Source organism: Phocoena sinus, chromosome 12, assembly GCF_008692025.1.
Source record: "Phocoena sinus isolate mPhoSin1 chromosome 12, mPhoSin1.pri, whole genome shotgun sequence".
In the NCBI taxonomy this organism is placed as follows: Eukaryota; Metazoa; Chordata; class Mammalia; order Artiodactyla; family Phocoenidae; genus Phocoena; species Phocoena sinus.
Genome location: NC_045774.1, coordinates 22,918,705 through 22,934,874, shown reverse-complemented (window position 1 = coordinate 22,934,874; position 16,170 = coordinate 22,918,705).

The following is a 16,170-nucleotide window of genomic DNA, read 5'->3' as shown; positions in this document are numbered from 1 at the left end:
GAATGAGTAATGCAAATATTTGGGGAAGAATATTCCAGAAGTACAAGTAGTATGTGCTAATCTTGGAATATAAAGAAATAGTAACAAAGGGTCAAAATGGTTGAAGCACAATGAAGAGTGAAATAGGAGATGAACTCTAGAATATTAGATCTGAGCAGTTAAGATCATATAGGGACTCTGTGCCTTGGTAATGACTTTGGCTTTGATTTAAGTGTGATGCGAATGTTTTGAGCACAGGACTGATGCAATATACATATTTTTTAATGATTACTCTAACACTTCTTCTGACCATAATGGAATTGCTTGCACCAGACCAATATTCTAAGCAAGAACTGTAAGAAAAGCAGGATAAAATGGGAAAAAATGGAGACATAAAAGAACTGATGAGTTTCACAGAACTTAAGGAATCAAGATTCCAGAGATAAAGGAATCATAGAGAGGTGAGCTGACATTTTACATCTGCTTCTTCTCTAAGTAAATTTACTGATTCTTCAGTAAATCTGCTGCAAAAGGCCAATTCTAAGAGTCACAGAGTCAGAGTAATTTTTGGACAGTTCAGATGACTAAATAAGAAAAATTGGAGGTAAGAGCTTCCCATAAAGATAGGACATAGAAATAAGTTAAGTTAAATAAGAGGAGTCAACGAGAAGTAAGCTTAAGCCCTGCACTCTGCAGATTTTCCACTTGAGCTCAAAAAGTCTGAAGGTAAAAGACATTACAAATACTAATCTAGCAAAATCTATATTAATAGCAAACACAGTAACTTTAAGTGAAGAAGTAGTATAGAAGGACACTTCGTAATAGTAATAGTTAATTCAACAAGAATATTAAACAATTCTTAATGTATATGCACCTGAGAACATAGTGTCACAATAGTTAAATAGATAAATCTATTATCATATTTGTAAACTTTGTTACATACCTCTCAATGAGTATCTTAGGCTGTTTGGGATACTATCAAAAATATCATAGATTGGGTGGCTTATAAACAACATAAATTTATTTCTCACAGTTCTGAACATTGAGAAGTCTAAGATCAAGTCACTGGCAGACTCAGTGTCTGGTGAGGACCTGCTACCTGGTTCACAGAGATCTATCTTCTCACTGTGTCCTCACATGGCAGAATGGATGTGGGAGCTCCCTGAGGTCACTTTTATAAAGGCATGAATCCCATTAATAAGGGCTCCATCCTCATGACCTAATCACCTCCTGAACACTCCACTTCCAAATACCATCACTTTGAGTATTAGGTTGCAACATACGAATTTGGGTGGGGACACATATATTCAGTCTATAACAATGGATGAAAAAATACACTGACAAAATTCAAAAACATCAAATTTTACTTAAAGAAAGCTTTTTAAAAACTATAGACCAGGGCTTCCCTGGTGGCACAGTGGTTGAGAGTCCACCTGCCGATGCAGGAGACACGGGTTCGTGCCCCGGTCTGGGAGGATCCCACATGCTGCGGAGCAGCTGGGCCCGTGAGCCATGGCCGCTAAGCCTGCGCGTCCAGAGCCTGTGCTCCGCAGCGGGAGAGGCCACAGCAGTGAGAGGCCCGCGTACCGCAAAAAACAAAACTATAGACCATAGCAATACTGATCAAGAAAAACAAATTTTTAAAAAATCAAATAACTGACATGAAAAAGAGCATATCATTACATATTCAAATGACATAAAAAGATGATAAGGAGGTATGAACATACGTATGTTAAATTGTAAAATTTGAAGGAGATTCCTAGAAAAACATGATTCTATATGGTTAACAAAAAGACACAATCTGAAGAGGCATTATTTATCAAAGAAATTGAATCTTTTAAATGTCCCAGAATGTAATCCACAAAACCACTTAGTTTTATTGGAGAATGCTTCCATATTTAAAGGTGGAAGTAACAGCAATCTTAAATAAACTTGAGATTAGGAAAGAAGAAAGCACTTCCCAAGTCATCGTTTGAAACTGGATACATTTGTTGCTCAAATATCATTAAAAATGCTACAAAGAGGAACTCAAAGGCAAATATCCCTATAAATGCAAGAATCTTAAACAAATATTAGCAAATCATATCCAGTTATCTATAAAAAGAAAATACCATTTGCTTGTATTCCAAGAACAAAAGAGTTGCATAAAAATTGAAATTCAATCAATGCAACATTTTTTAATTAAAATATAGATTTAAGTCATTTTATCATCTGAATAGCTACACAAAAAAGGGTTTCATAAAATTCAACATGAATTCATTTTAAAACTCTTAGAAATCAGGCAATAGAAGGATTTTTAAAAATTCTATTTAAACATAACAACAGAAAACCTATTTCAAACATTATACTTAATAATGAGAATTTTAAGCATTACCCTGAGCTCAGAAATGCAACAGAATACTCCCTATCACCATTTTCTGGTACCACTGTACAATCCTTGTTAGTACAATAAGGCAATAAAAATGATAAAATGTATAAAATTTGGCAAGAAAGAAATAAAATTAACTTTTCACAAAGGATATGGTAGTAAATATAGACATTACTAAAAATTTACAAATTATCAGTATAAATAAGTGTACTTAGCAAGTTGTTAGATAGAAGGCCAATTTACATGAATTAGCTATACCAGCAATAAAAAAAAGAAACTAAAATTTTAAAATGAACCAATTTATAATGGGCTTGTCAGTCATTAAATATCTAGTAATAAATTTAGTGAAAGATGAACTGATATAAATACAGAAATTACAAAAGACTCAAAAAGAGGAGTAAATGTTCATGGATTTGAAGACAATAAATTTTGTTAATATTTCCACTCTTAAATTGATATATATAGTCTGTATAATCCTAATCAAAAGAAATTAGTATTAACCCCATTCTCAAGCTATACACAAAAAATTAGTTCTAAATGGATTGGAAATCTTAATATAAAAGTTAAAACAGTAAAGCTATTAGATGAAAGTATAGATGAATCATATTTTGACTTTATAGTATGAAATATTTGATAAAAAGGACATAAATATCAATAACAATAAAGAAAAAAACATAATTTTGACCATATTTATGACTTTGAGGAGAACGAGCCATAGATAGAGAAAATGTTTGCAATACACAATTCTAATAAAGAATTTGTATCCAGAATATTTAACTAACCTGTACAAAAAAACCTGTCAATCCTATAGAACTTGGAAAAAGTCTGATACAGGCACTTAAAATAAAGGGTACCAAATGGCGAATGGACACACATAAAGATGCCCAAATTCAGTAGTGATGAAAGAAATGTACATAAAATGACAATGAAGCACTACTAATCAGCAAACATAAGAGCAAAATAAAAAAGACAAAGCACCAAGTATTGGTCATAATATGCCTTAGGTGAAGACCTCATACACTACTGATGGCTTTGTATATTTGCACAACACTTCAGAAATCTTTTGGCTTTTATCTACTGAAGTTGATCTCATACATTCCCTCCAATTTCACTTTTAGATATATACCTAGAATAAAAGCACATGTAATTTCCAAATATGTGCAAAAAGTGTTCATACTAGCACTATTTATAAGATCCCCAACCTGGAACAAAGTCAAATAGTAGGTGGGTATACAAATGTGGTATAATTATACATTGGAATAGTGTATAACAATGAGAACATTGAACTCTTCAGAAAATATTTAGAGACATAGGAAAAGAAATAGACAATTTGATTTTGTACACGGTAACATTAAATAAACCTACTAGGCATCCAAGGAAACATTATCTGACTGTAAGAAGCTGAATTTCAGGAGAAAAATTAGTAATTGAGATGTAAATTTGGAAGTCATCACTTTTTACATAGTAGTAAAATCACACAACTGGACAAAATCAGCTAGAGGATAAATGTAGAGAGAGAAAATGGCCAAGAATTGAGCTTGGGGCATTCCTAAGTTTAGATTCAATGCGATAATGAAAAACCAGCAAAGGTTTAGAAGGAATGATGAACCAAGAAAGAGTGATGTCAGACATCACATGAATAAAGCATTTCAGGAAGGGGTGTGCAATCTCCTGTTTCAGGGAATAACTTTTAAGTTACTAGTATGGGTATTGGAGAGTTGAATTTCGAATTTGGCAATACCGATATCACTGGTGATTTTAACAAGAGTTGTTCATGTTGAGTGGTGAAAATAAAGTCCGAATTGGAGACAGTGCTAGAAAAAGTGGGAGCAGAGGAAGTTGAAAAATAAATAAAACAATCTTTTTAATCATTTGCCATAAATAAAAGCTAAGAATCAGGGTTGAATGGGGAGAAGGGGTACATGATGAGGTTTACTTTTAATTTTTCAAGATTGTAAAAGTTTATAGATTACAAAAATTATTTAGTAGACAGGAGAGCTTGATGATGGAATGAGAAAGGTGAATTGCAGGAGCAACATCCTTGAGTAGATTAAAGGGAATCCAGAGTACTTGCAGAGGATTTAGCCTTAGGTAGGATCAGAAACATTTCAACTTATGTAACAGAAGAGGAGTCAGAATATGTAACTATGGATGCAGGAATTGAATATAGACCAGGTGAGTTATGTAGAAGATAGAATTAATTCAACATTTTTATTTCCCATTGTCATTACCCTGCATTCTCTGTATTACATGGAGAGTTTTAAATTTAAAAATTGGAACGTAGAGTAGATAATTATTTTTTTTCAAGTTTGTTTTAGCCACATGGTTTCCCAAGCAAATAATAGATAATTATCTGCTGAGTGCATATGCAGAAAAAAATCCAACCTGCTTGAAAATTATATTCACACTTACTGAGAAAATTCCCATAAGGTTTTTGATAACATTCTGTACCAAATTCCTGTAATTACTTATATATGTAACTCTTCTTTCCAAGTCAGTTACATATGCTACTTTTATGACCTTGTTGAAAGTAAATTTATTAATCCAGCAAGGAAAGCTTCAATGACAGATGTGGCCCTGAATGCGGAATTTCAGAGAATAATTATCTCCTCCCAGCATAAAATCACATCTTCTGTTAGCAAAGAATATAAAATAGAAACTTCTTCAGATGGAGAAGAAAGATATTCCAGAGGTTAGGGGGTCACTCCAAATTGTCTGCATATTCCAAGATATCCCCAATGTAGTTGACTCATAGTGTATTCTAATCAACACCCTGGGTTTTACATAACAAATCTGGTTGAATTGTGTACTACTCCAACCTCTGCAAAATTTCAGGAACATTTAGAGTCAATCTCTGAATATGGATTTTTATCCCTGTTATTCTTATTGTCAAAATAGTCCGTTTTTTGTTTTGGTTTGGTTTCGGGGTTTTTTGCCCTGCTTAGAGTCCAACTTAATTTTCATTCCATTATTTAATGGAAGAATTTGGCTTGTTACACTTCATGTTAAATATTCCATTGTATCTGAAGCAACTAGCTCTCTCCTCAGTTTTGCCATTGCTTACACCCTATAAAATTTATCTATTGAAGCAGCTATCTTTTCCACAGAGATTCTGTCACTGGGAAGACAGACTCAGAGGATTTAGAAATCAAAATGTGATTAGGTATTTTACCAGTGCCAGTTATGGCTATTACATTACCATCCATGGGGTGTTGCATTCCTTATTGCCCCCTCTTGGTCTGAAGAATTCCAAAACCACACTTTTCATTCAAGATCAGTTGCCTGTGACCCACTCTCAGATACTAACTTTTGTATTATTTTTATTTATTTATTGCTTTAATGTATTTGAGTGTCATGCACCACAAACCAACTGAATAAATAAAAGCGATAGCTGAGTGATAAAAGCTTCTTAGAAAAGTTCTTGGGTTAATCATAAAATCAAAGAAAAAGCTGACGAAACAATTCCCAAGCAGAGCAAGGAAAAGGGAAGATCTGGGAATTTCAGCAGCAGGAGTTTGATGTTATGAAACCTTTAAGGTTGTCACAAGGTAACTCCAACTTACAGTCTTCACTCTCTGTATGTTGTTCTACAATTTTCAAAATTTCTAGAAGATAAACTATAATTGACACAGCACCTGTCATATGATTGTATTTGTGACCAGACGAGAAAATATTTTTTACCAGATATATGGTCAGGGTGGTAGGTGACAGGTTTCTGGCTACATGGAGAAAGTATGTGGTATATATACGTATACATATATATATATATATATATATATATATATATATATACACACATATATATATGATAATAGCTATCATCCTGGAAATGTAGATAATTCATCATACTTTTATTTTCTTTCTCCTTCACTTAAATTGGTTGTCTGGTCCTATAATGTATATATAATTACACCTAAATAGCTTTCAATTACATTGCCTCTTCCTATAGTCTTGGGATGACAAGTGTCAGCTCTCTTCTATTATTTCATTTTCTTATCCAATTTCCATTGGTTTTCTTACACAAAGTTTAAAACTGTACATATGAAATTCTACTCTTAAAACAAATACATTTAAAATCAATCAGACATCTCTTGACACTGCCTGTGGTGCTTTTCCAAAAAAAATAGGAAGTGGGAAGAGAGAGCATTCTGTGCTGAGGGTAAAGAAAAGCAGAGGTAAAGAAGTGAAAATATAAGGTTCATTTAGATGATTCTGAATATTAAACTACAAGTATTCTACCCCAAATTATGAAGTATAAAGGTGGATAGATAATCACGTAGGATAGTGCCTTCTAAAATTTCATTTAAAAATCACATGGTACCTTAGCCATTTGAAAAATGTATTTCAGTTTAAAATTTATAATATTTATTAGCCACAAAATTTGAATTATATGAGTGTTTTTCAAACTTGAGTTCCCAGTCAATAATTTAGACTGCTTTGTAAGAACATAGAGTTCCTTTTTTATAACCTGTTACTTTGGCCCATAACGTCTTTTTTGGGCTCAGTAAATGGTATGTAACAAACACCACCCAGATTCTGGAGCAGGCTCTCTGAAGATAAAAGCTGAGGAAAAATTCAACTATACTTTCAACTCTATGTGTCAATCATAGACATAAACAGACTTTATGAAACTATCACTATTGGCTATTGGTTGCTAAACGTGCACTTTTGAAAAGTTGAGGAATGCCTTTCCTCCAGAACTTTAATTGCAAATATTAATTAATGTACTAGTGTACTTTGTGTCATAATTATTAGGAAAAGAAAGAGCCCATATTCACTTATTTATTATCACATTTCTCTTATAAAGAAATAGAAGGGAAACTAAAATTAAGGCATGGTCCCAAGATTACACAGCAACTGAGTCAACCCCTATTTATTATTCATTTCACTCTCTTCCACTGTCACTACAGTAGCTATCAAAGAATGTTCTAGAAAAAATGTAAGTATAGAAAATAATAAGAGAGGTTAATTTCACCAATTAATGTAAGTATTTTTTTTAATGCTGAAAGCAGCATAGGAGTGTTATTCCTCCTGGTATTTCTCAACCAGACTCTTTTGCATGATAAAACAAATTTACTCTCGTTGATCTATTGTAACATTTAAGTTCATTTCCCATCCATCTACATTCCAATTGTGCACCATAGAGGTTTACTTTCCTATCCATCTGCTGCAGCAATCCCTTCCTGTCTATGCTAATGATAGAAGAAGGATATAAAAAAGGGCCCTGTGGTTGTTTTAGTTTTGTTTTGTTATGCAATGCAGAGGCACTTGGAGCAGCAGGTCAATGAATTCTGGGAACTACATCATTTTGACACATGAGACCTTTGCGGAATGAATCAAAGTTAAATCCCATGAATAAATGCTAGTGTTTAATAATAATTCCATTTATGGAAGCTTTATTGTGAATTCATAAAAGCAAGGACAACATTTCCTTGCTAGTCCACAAATCATCATAAGTAAGGCAATCTCGAATAAACTGAGCTGGACTATGTAGCCTGCTTGGCAGTTGCAAGTTTTTAAATATGGATGGGAGAAGCAGAGACTGGGAGAAGTTGTCCTGAAGCAAGCAAGTGACAGCTCCCACAAATAAAGGGAAAAATGTTAAAACAATAAACAAAAGAGAAACAATTACTTGCTCATTACAAACATGTCATATTGCATTCTTTATTTTGATTGTGGAAAATTAGCCATTGACTACCAGGAACAATTGATTTTCCTTCACAGCTGTTTTCTAATTACATCTGAACACTGAAAATTCTAGTGCAGCCATTCAGCTGTACAAAGAGAATTTTCTTTTCTTACTGCTGCTGTTGCTGCAAGCTCTACCCAGCAGCATGACTGCAGTGAGATGTTCTGTACTGAATGTCTGTGGTGTTTGTATTGAATGCCATGCTTTTTAGGGATGTTATAAGAACTCAAATATTTTAATTTACATAGGGCTGGACTTAGTGTACAAGCTGTTTGCCCAGATGCTATTACGTAGCTTTCTCTTTCTTTTTACCACCATCATCAAAACAAGGAAAAAAGAATAAATATAGCTTGAATCTGTACATCTATTTCTTAGTCAATGCATAGTCGTCAATGGATCTATTTTTGTCATTGTGGTTTCTGATGAGTGTTTTGGCACAGTCTTGCTGGGAGGGTGGAGGGTGACAGGCAGTTTCCTGTCAGTTGATTCTGTGGGTAAATTCTAAGCAAAGAGCATGGAGATTATTAACAGACAGGATTCCATGGTTTCAGAGAAGCAATTGAAATTTTGGATGCTTCCTCTAAGCCCTTCAGAATTTCTCCTAAAAATGATTTCAGTCTTAAACGAGGCCAGACGTGTGAAACTTGCCCTTGGGAGTTTTCTAGGACTTGCAGGTAGGAAATTCTGGAAAAACAGTTAAGCTACTTCCTTCAGGGCTTCAGGTCTCTAATTAATCCTTGCCATAATTCAGGTAAAATCAGCAATGCTAATAATTCTACAAGAATAAAATGAAATATCAAAATAAATTTTTTCTCAATATTTTTTTTAAAAAAATCATTTAACTTTTTAATGTTATTGTACCAAGATCTGGTTTCTTTGTTGTCATTTATTAAATATTTGCCCTCCAACTTTGAGGTAATCTTAACCACAAACCTGTTCACTAGATTGCGATTTTTTCTAGTCTTGAATGAGATCTACTAACCTCTGTAGTTCCTGGAATGATGCAGTGTAACTTGACATTTGCTATTTTATTTGGAAATCTCAAAGAGTCTTCCATGGTCCAACCTATCTTAGTATCTTTTGACAAGATTAAGAAGACTAGGGTGATATTTTTATCTCATTTTTTTCAATGTTCTTTATTCCAAGTTTGGACAAATTTCATTTGTGACTTTTATAATAAAACAAAAGTTTAAAAAGAAATAAAACAATATAAAAGAAATTGTTAAGGAAAACCCAGAGCCAGACCATAGATAAAGCAGAAACAAACAGACTTTACTCAGGAGCTATTACAATAGAGGAAAAGAGACCTCAGTATAGACTGGGCTCATTTCCAAATACAACATGGACAAGTGGGGATTTATATCCAAGGGGCAGTTTAAGGGCATCAGTGGTTGGAAACCTTACGGGTGAGTGGTGATTCTGGCTTAATAGATTCAATGCAATTCTTACTAAAGGCAGGCCAGGGTGATTAGCTATCCCTTGGGGATAGTAGGAGATGAAGAATTTGATCAGATATCCAGGGTGGTGAATTCTCACTTAACAGGATTCTTGCTTAAACTGGACTCTTGAGGACATGACCAAGGTTGGATCTAGTCAGGCTCCAAGGAGCCAGTCAAGAGTTTGGTCAAGGTCAGAGTCTTTGTCATAATATACTGACATTATATTAATTTAATTTTATCACCATTTCTCAATTTTTGACATTACAGAAGATGAAAACCATTAGCAGCGAGTTTTTTAATCTCTAAAGAAGATCTTTTGAAACAATGAGGAAAAACAAAGAGAGCTTTGGGTATGATGAGGTACATAGTTAATTTAATAAAATCAATTTTTTTAAATTCTGGGATTTTCCTCACATAACCATAAAACCGTTAATAAAACAAAAAGCATTTGCTATCAGCATCAGAGAATGCCAAATATACACTACCAAATAGTCAGTATTCAGTTATTAAAATTGAAGGCACTGTAAATATTTCACATCTGAAAGGGTTCAATACACAGAATTAGAGGCCAATACAATTGTTGGGAGGTGGGGGAATGAAGGTCAAAAAGTCTGCTTTCAAGCAATTCTTTAGTGAAGGAATCTCAGGAAGTCATTCATGATTTCAGTTGCCTACCATACCTCAGAAGACAGTTATCAACAGGATAACCCAAAATCTATGGGGAAAAATAAAAACATATCTACCATCTGCCAAAGCCCACCCATTTACCCTCCACTACCACCTGAGAACAATGGCTTCTACTCCTACACAATCTCATGAGATTGCCTCTCACCAGCTTAATATAACTGAATCCCAAAGGTCAGGAAATGTAGTTTCCAGTCTTTATGCCCCTGAGGAATAGGAAATATATTAGAAAGTCAGAGATGATCATATAACAACAATATCTAGAAGAACTACATTTGAATCCAACAGGAATCCAGTCCTTGAAAGTAATAGCCATAATAATGATATCCCATGTACAGATGTTCAATGTGATAGCCACTGAATTTTTCCTTACCATACTATAACAATTTCTTTTCTCCAGACTTAACTCTATATCAACTATTCAACAATAGCAGCTGTAATATAGCCCAAAGGAGAGAAGTGGATAATAAAATCACATAATTGATTCTGCTCTTTCTCCTCTTCTTTCTGTTACCAAAACAACAACCACCACCACACAACTTCAATTTTGAAACAGCAGTATGTCTGACATGACATAAAATGAGAAAAAGTATCTATACTGTATTAACTCTCTTTATGAGAAAATCATATAAAAAATACCTATTAATTGACAGCTGATATACATATCACAGTGTTCAGTTTGGGCACCTGAGTTGTTCTGGAGCTAGGTTACCATGAAGATGAATTATATGTGAAGACAGAGAACATGTATGTTTAGCATTTTCCAGATGGAATATCTAGGTCTAATGTGTGAATATTTTAAGAATATATATTATGGGACAATATTAAGAAGTTTTTTTCAATATTCAAATAAATATAATTCACTGCTTCCTGTATCTAGATACAGAGTATGATTTTGGCACCTTGCCAAGAACACATAGCAATTTATGTTGGGTACTTACCATGGATAAATTTTATTCCAAATCTTATATTCTATATGATTACAGTTTGTAATAAGTTCTTAGAAGCAAAATCAAGATTGAAAAATAATTTATTTGTATATAATTTCAAAAGCCTCTTAGTAATTGGTGGGAGATGGGTACCTTGTAACTTATTTTAAGAAATCTTGAGAATAGAAAGTATGTTATGAACTAAATGTTTGTGTCCCCTAGAATTCATATGTTGAAGCCCTAACCTCTATTGTGAACAGGGATGGGACCTCTAAGGAGGTAATTAAAGTTAAGTGAGATCATAAGGGTGGATCTCTTATCTGATGGGATTAATATCCTTATTGAAGAGTCAGCACAGAGCTCTTATCTCTACCACTTGCTCTCTCTCCCTCTCAGAGCACACACAAAGAAGAGGTCAGGTAAACATAAAGCAAAAAGTACCTGTCTGCAGCCCCAGGAGAGAGTTCTCACCAAATGATAACCCTGCTGGCACCTTGATCTTGGACTTCCAATCGCCAGAACCGTGATAAAATAAACTTCTGTTGTTTAAGCTACCTAGTCTGTGATATTTTGTTATGGCAGCCTAAGCAGACTAGTACAAGGTATAATAAAATTGAATTGTCGATTCACCAAAGAAAATACAATAATTACTATCTATTTGGCTTGTTGGAATTGTCTGGGAATGGATATTCCCATGGTCACTCACTCAGAACTTGATAACTGTATTTATTTCCAAGCATGCACTTAATCCCATTATGTGGTATTTCACTTGAATGTGTGCTCTACAGTTATACCAAATTATGACATTCCTTTTATTGACCCCATATAAGGTGATCTTATAAATTTAGGAATTAATGTTCCCAATTCAGAGAGTATTAAATTAATACAAACTCTTAATTCTTCTAGATGGAAAAATAAATTCTTGATTTCTTTTGCTACCATAGTATGAAACAACAAGAGGAAACAAACTCATTTTTTTCTAATTTTTCATTATTACAAACCATACTTCAATGAACATTCCTATACTGTTTTAGTTTGAGTACCCCTTTCCCAAATCCAACTGAGCCAAGAATTTGAAAACAGACAATTTATTTCAGAGAGTATCCCAGGCACCACAAATGAGAATCAGGAAAAGAAAAACAGGAAAGAGAAAATGGTCAATAAAGTAGTGTTTAACAAGATAAATACCACCATGAGCAACCAGGGCGTGATTCCACTGGGGACTGTGTGGAACATGTCTCAGGATTACTCTACCAGAGTACAAGGAGGCTGGAGCATTTAGCTCCTTCTCCCCATGCCCTATGCTGAGAGCTGCCCTCAGCAGTGTTCACACAGCCACTTCCTGATTGCTCCCATGTCCACCATTTAGGTCCCATTTGTTTCCAGAGAAAGGGCTCAAATAGAGAAGGAAGACCCAGACACACAAGGTTAGGGTCTGGTAACAGGTCAATAGCTGTTTACAGAAGCAGTAGGTGAACTCAGGCAGGCCAAAGGGACATGGGCCAGGCATCAACAGCATCTGCTAAATCCTTATGCATTCACGTATGAGTTTCTCTAGGGTACATACCTAGAGATGCTTCCACTGAATTGTGTTATAGCTGCATCTTTGACTGTACTGGATAGTGCCAAATTGCTCCTTAAAGTGGTGATGCCCAAAGATAATTCTGCAAAAAAATACGAAAAGTTCCAATGGCTTGTTCTTTTCACCAATATTTACCATTATGAGAATATTAAATTTCTTGCCAATTTGTTATTGTGAATTAATGTCTTACTATATGTTGGCTTGTAACTAATTCCCTTATTACTAGTGAGCTGACCATATTTTCACATTTTTAACTGCCATTGGTATTCTTTTTCTTTTCTGATTTGCCATTTGTTTTTTCCATTTTGCAGGAGTTGTTTTTCCTTTTTCTCATCAATTTGTTAGTGATTTATATACCTTAAACTTCCAGTGTCTTTCCATTTTTTTGTCTTTATTTATGGCTGGTAGGAATGTAAAATGTACAGCCACTCTGGAAGAAAAAAATGCACATACTTTACCATATTACTCAGCAATCACACTTCCAGGCATTTATTCTAAAGATATAAAAACTTATATGCACACAAAAAACTGTATGTGATTTTTCAGAGTGGCTTTATTTGTAATAGTCAAATAAAAATAACCTAAATACCCTACAATGTGTGTATGGCTTAACAAACTGGTAAATCCATACCATGGAATAGTAAACAGTGATTAAAAGAAAAAACTATTGATACAAGCAACAATTTGGAGAGATGTCAAGAGCATTATGTCAAGAGCTGAGTAAAAAAATCTTGCATCAGAAAATTACATAGCATGCTATTATATTTATATAACATCCTTGAATGACACAAATATAGGGATGGAGAACAAACTAGTGGTTTTCAGGGGTTAGGGATATTGGAGAGGAGGGTGTGAGATCTTTGTGGATGAAACAGTTTTCCATCCTGATTTTGGTGATGGTTACATGACTCTACACATTATAAAGTGACATAGATCTATATACACATATTGTACCAATGTCAATTTCCTAGTTCAGGTATAGTACTATAAGCAGGTAAGATATAACCATTTAGGGTAACTGGATGAAAGATACACAGAACCTCTCTGTACTATCCTCTATCTTTGCAACTTCTTGTTAAAATATAATTATTTCAAAATAAAACATTTTTAAAAAAGAAAGTAAAAACAGAAAAGGAATCTTCCAGACTAACTGAAAATGTGGTTTTATCATTTTTACATTCCCATCAAAAGTAAATTAGTTTTTGTTTCAACACATTAAAAATATCAGTCCATTATATTTTTGTTTGCGTGCTTTCAGGTGAGAGGTCTGATATATTCTTACTTTATCTCTGAGCAATGTGTCTCTTTTTTCTACTTGCCCTTAAATTTTTCTCTTTTATCTTTCTTATTTGCAGTTTGAATGTGATATACATAGGTTTTTGTTATTTGTTTAGTGTTGCTTGCTAAACACTTGTTCTCTGAGAAAATTAGGTATTTTGCTTGGTATCTGTCACTAATTTAGAATGTTCTTGACCATTACTCCTTGAAGTATATTTTCAGCCCAGTTCTCTCTTTCTTATATTCCTGGGGTTCCAACTAGATATATGTTAGAGTGCATGATATTAATATTGTTCCTCAGGCCATGGATCCTTTGGTCTATCTTTTTTTTCTACTTTTTTTTCCTTTTAATTTAGTTTTCTGCCTCTCTTTGGAAATTCTATTGACCTATCTTCAAACTGGCTGGATCTTTCCTAGGCTGTTTTCCTAATCTAGTCAGTCTACCGGTGAGCCCATCTAACACATACTTAACTTTCTTTCTTTATGTGTGGTTTTTTTAAAAATTTTTCTATAATTTCAATTTAATTATTTCCCACATTTCCCATTTCTCTGCTAAAATCACCAATCGAATCTTTCATGTTGACTACCTTTTCCATTAGCGTCTTTAATATACTAATCATAGTTATTTTTTTTTTTTTTTTTTTTTTTTTTTTTTTTTGCGGTACACAGGCCTCCCACCGCTGCGGCCTCGCCCGTTGCGGAGCACAGGCTCCGGACGCGCAGGCCCAGCGGCCATGGCTCACGGGCCCAGCCACTCCGCGGCATGTGGGATCCTCCCGTACCGGGGCACGAACCCGCGTCCCCTGCATCGGCAGGCGGACTCTCAACCACTGCGCCACCAGGGAAGCCCCATAGTTATTTTAAATGCCTTTCTAAAAATTTAAAAATCTGTATCACATCTAACTATGGTTCTGATAATCGTTTTGCCTCTTTAGATTGTGAATTTTATTGTCTGTTTGTATGCCACGTACATTTAGTTGGCATCTGAAAATACTGTATAGGATAGGCCAGTCAAAAAATATATATATATATATGGGGGTGGGGGAGGCAATGAGAGCCTCTCTTTCAGGCCTTTAAGTTTTTCTTGTGTAGTGTGCTTTCACCTAGACAAAATTTAGTCATGGTTGGAAATCTGCTAGAGTTTGAATATCCTTGTCTGACTTTGCTTCTCCTCTCTGTGTTGCTCCTCAAGAGACTCTCTTACCACTATCCCAGCTGTATTCCAATACTATGTGTACTCAACACTTATAGTGATAGTTGTCCCTTTCAGGGTAGAGGGAGAAGAGATGAGAGTTCTCTGCCATTCTGAACATGGGTCTCAGGGATATGGCCTTTGGAAACATTCCTGCCTCTCCTCCAGATATATGTTGGCTCTAGTGGGTTGCCATTCCTTCCTCCAGAGTTAAAGTTTTTGTTTGTTTGTTTGTTTTATACCTTTGTTCCCCAACCACCAGCTGCAGTGGGTTCCCACCAGTGCCCTCTGTCTACAATTTTGTTGTCTTCCACCCTGAAGATTAAATATTTTCTTCCATAGGGAAGTTAGGGAGATGGATTCCAGCCCATATTTGATCGTGGTTGCTATTCCCATTCCCTAGCTAGCACCATGAGGGAAGCTTTCTCATGGTTTTTGCAAATAGTCTTTTGAGCTTTTTGTGGTATTCCTGAAGGAAAAGCTTGCAAAACGATGTACATTCTTCTCTGTCGGTTCCCATCTGGCTTTTAGCAATGTATTACAAATTTCTAGCTGTATCTTCTCATTGGATTAGATGGTTATAGTGGCATAGGTGGTGTGTTTGCCAAGTAGCCAAATACTCAGGTTCTGTGTCTCGCTGCAGATCTGTCTTTAGATTTCAGATGCGTTGTTTATCCTGTGATCTCAGTCTCTTATAGTTTCAAGGAAAGTAATTAATTTTCAATTTGTTCTTTCACTCTCTCGTAAGTATGGGAGTTATCCTCTTTTTATCCCTCTACATGTCTGAGCTGAAACTAGAGTACCGATCATTATTTGAAAAAAAAAATTACTAAGATATTATATTGGGTCAAATTTTTATCATTTACCAGTGAGAAAACTAAGGCTCTAGAGTTTATATACAAAAGAAACTTGGCTAGTTATTGGGAAAACAAGGCCTGAATCCAAGATTTCTGAATCCCAATATAATATAATACATACCAAATGGGATTGTATCTTATTTTCCTTTTACTCTTTCTGTTAATTATGGGGT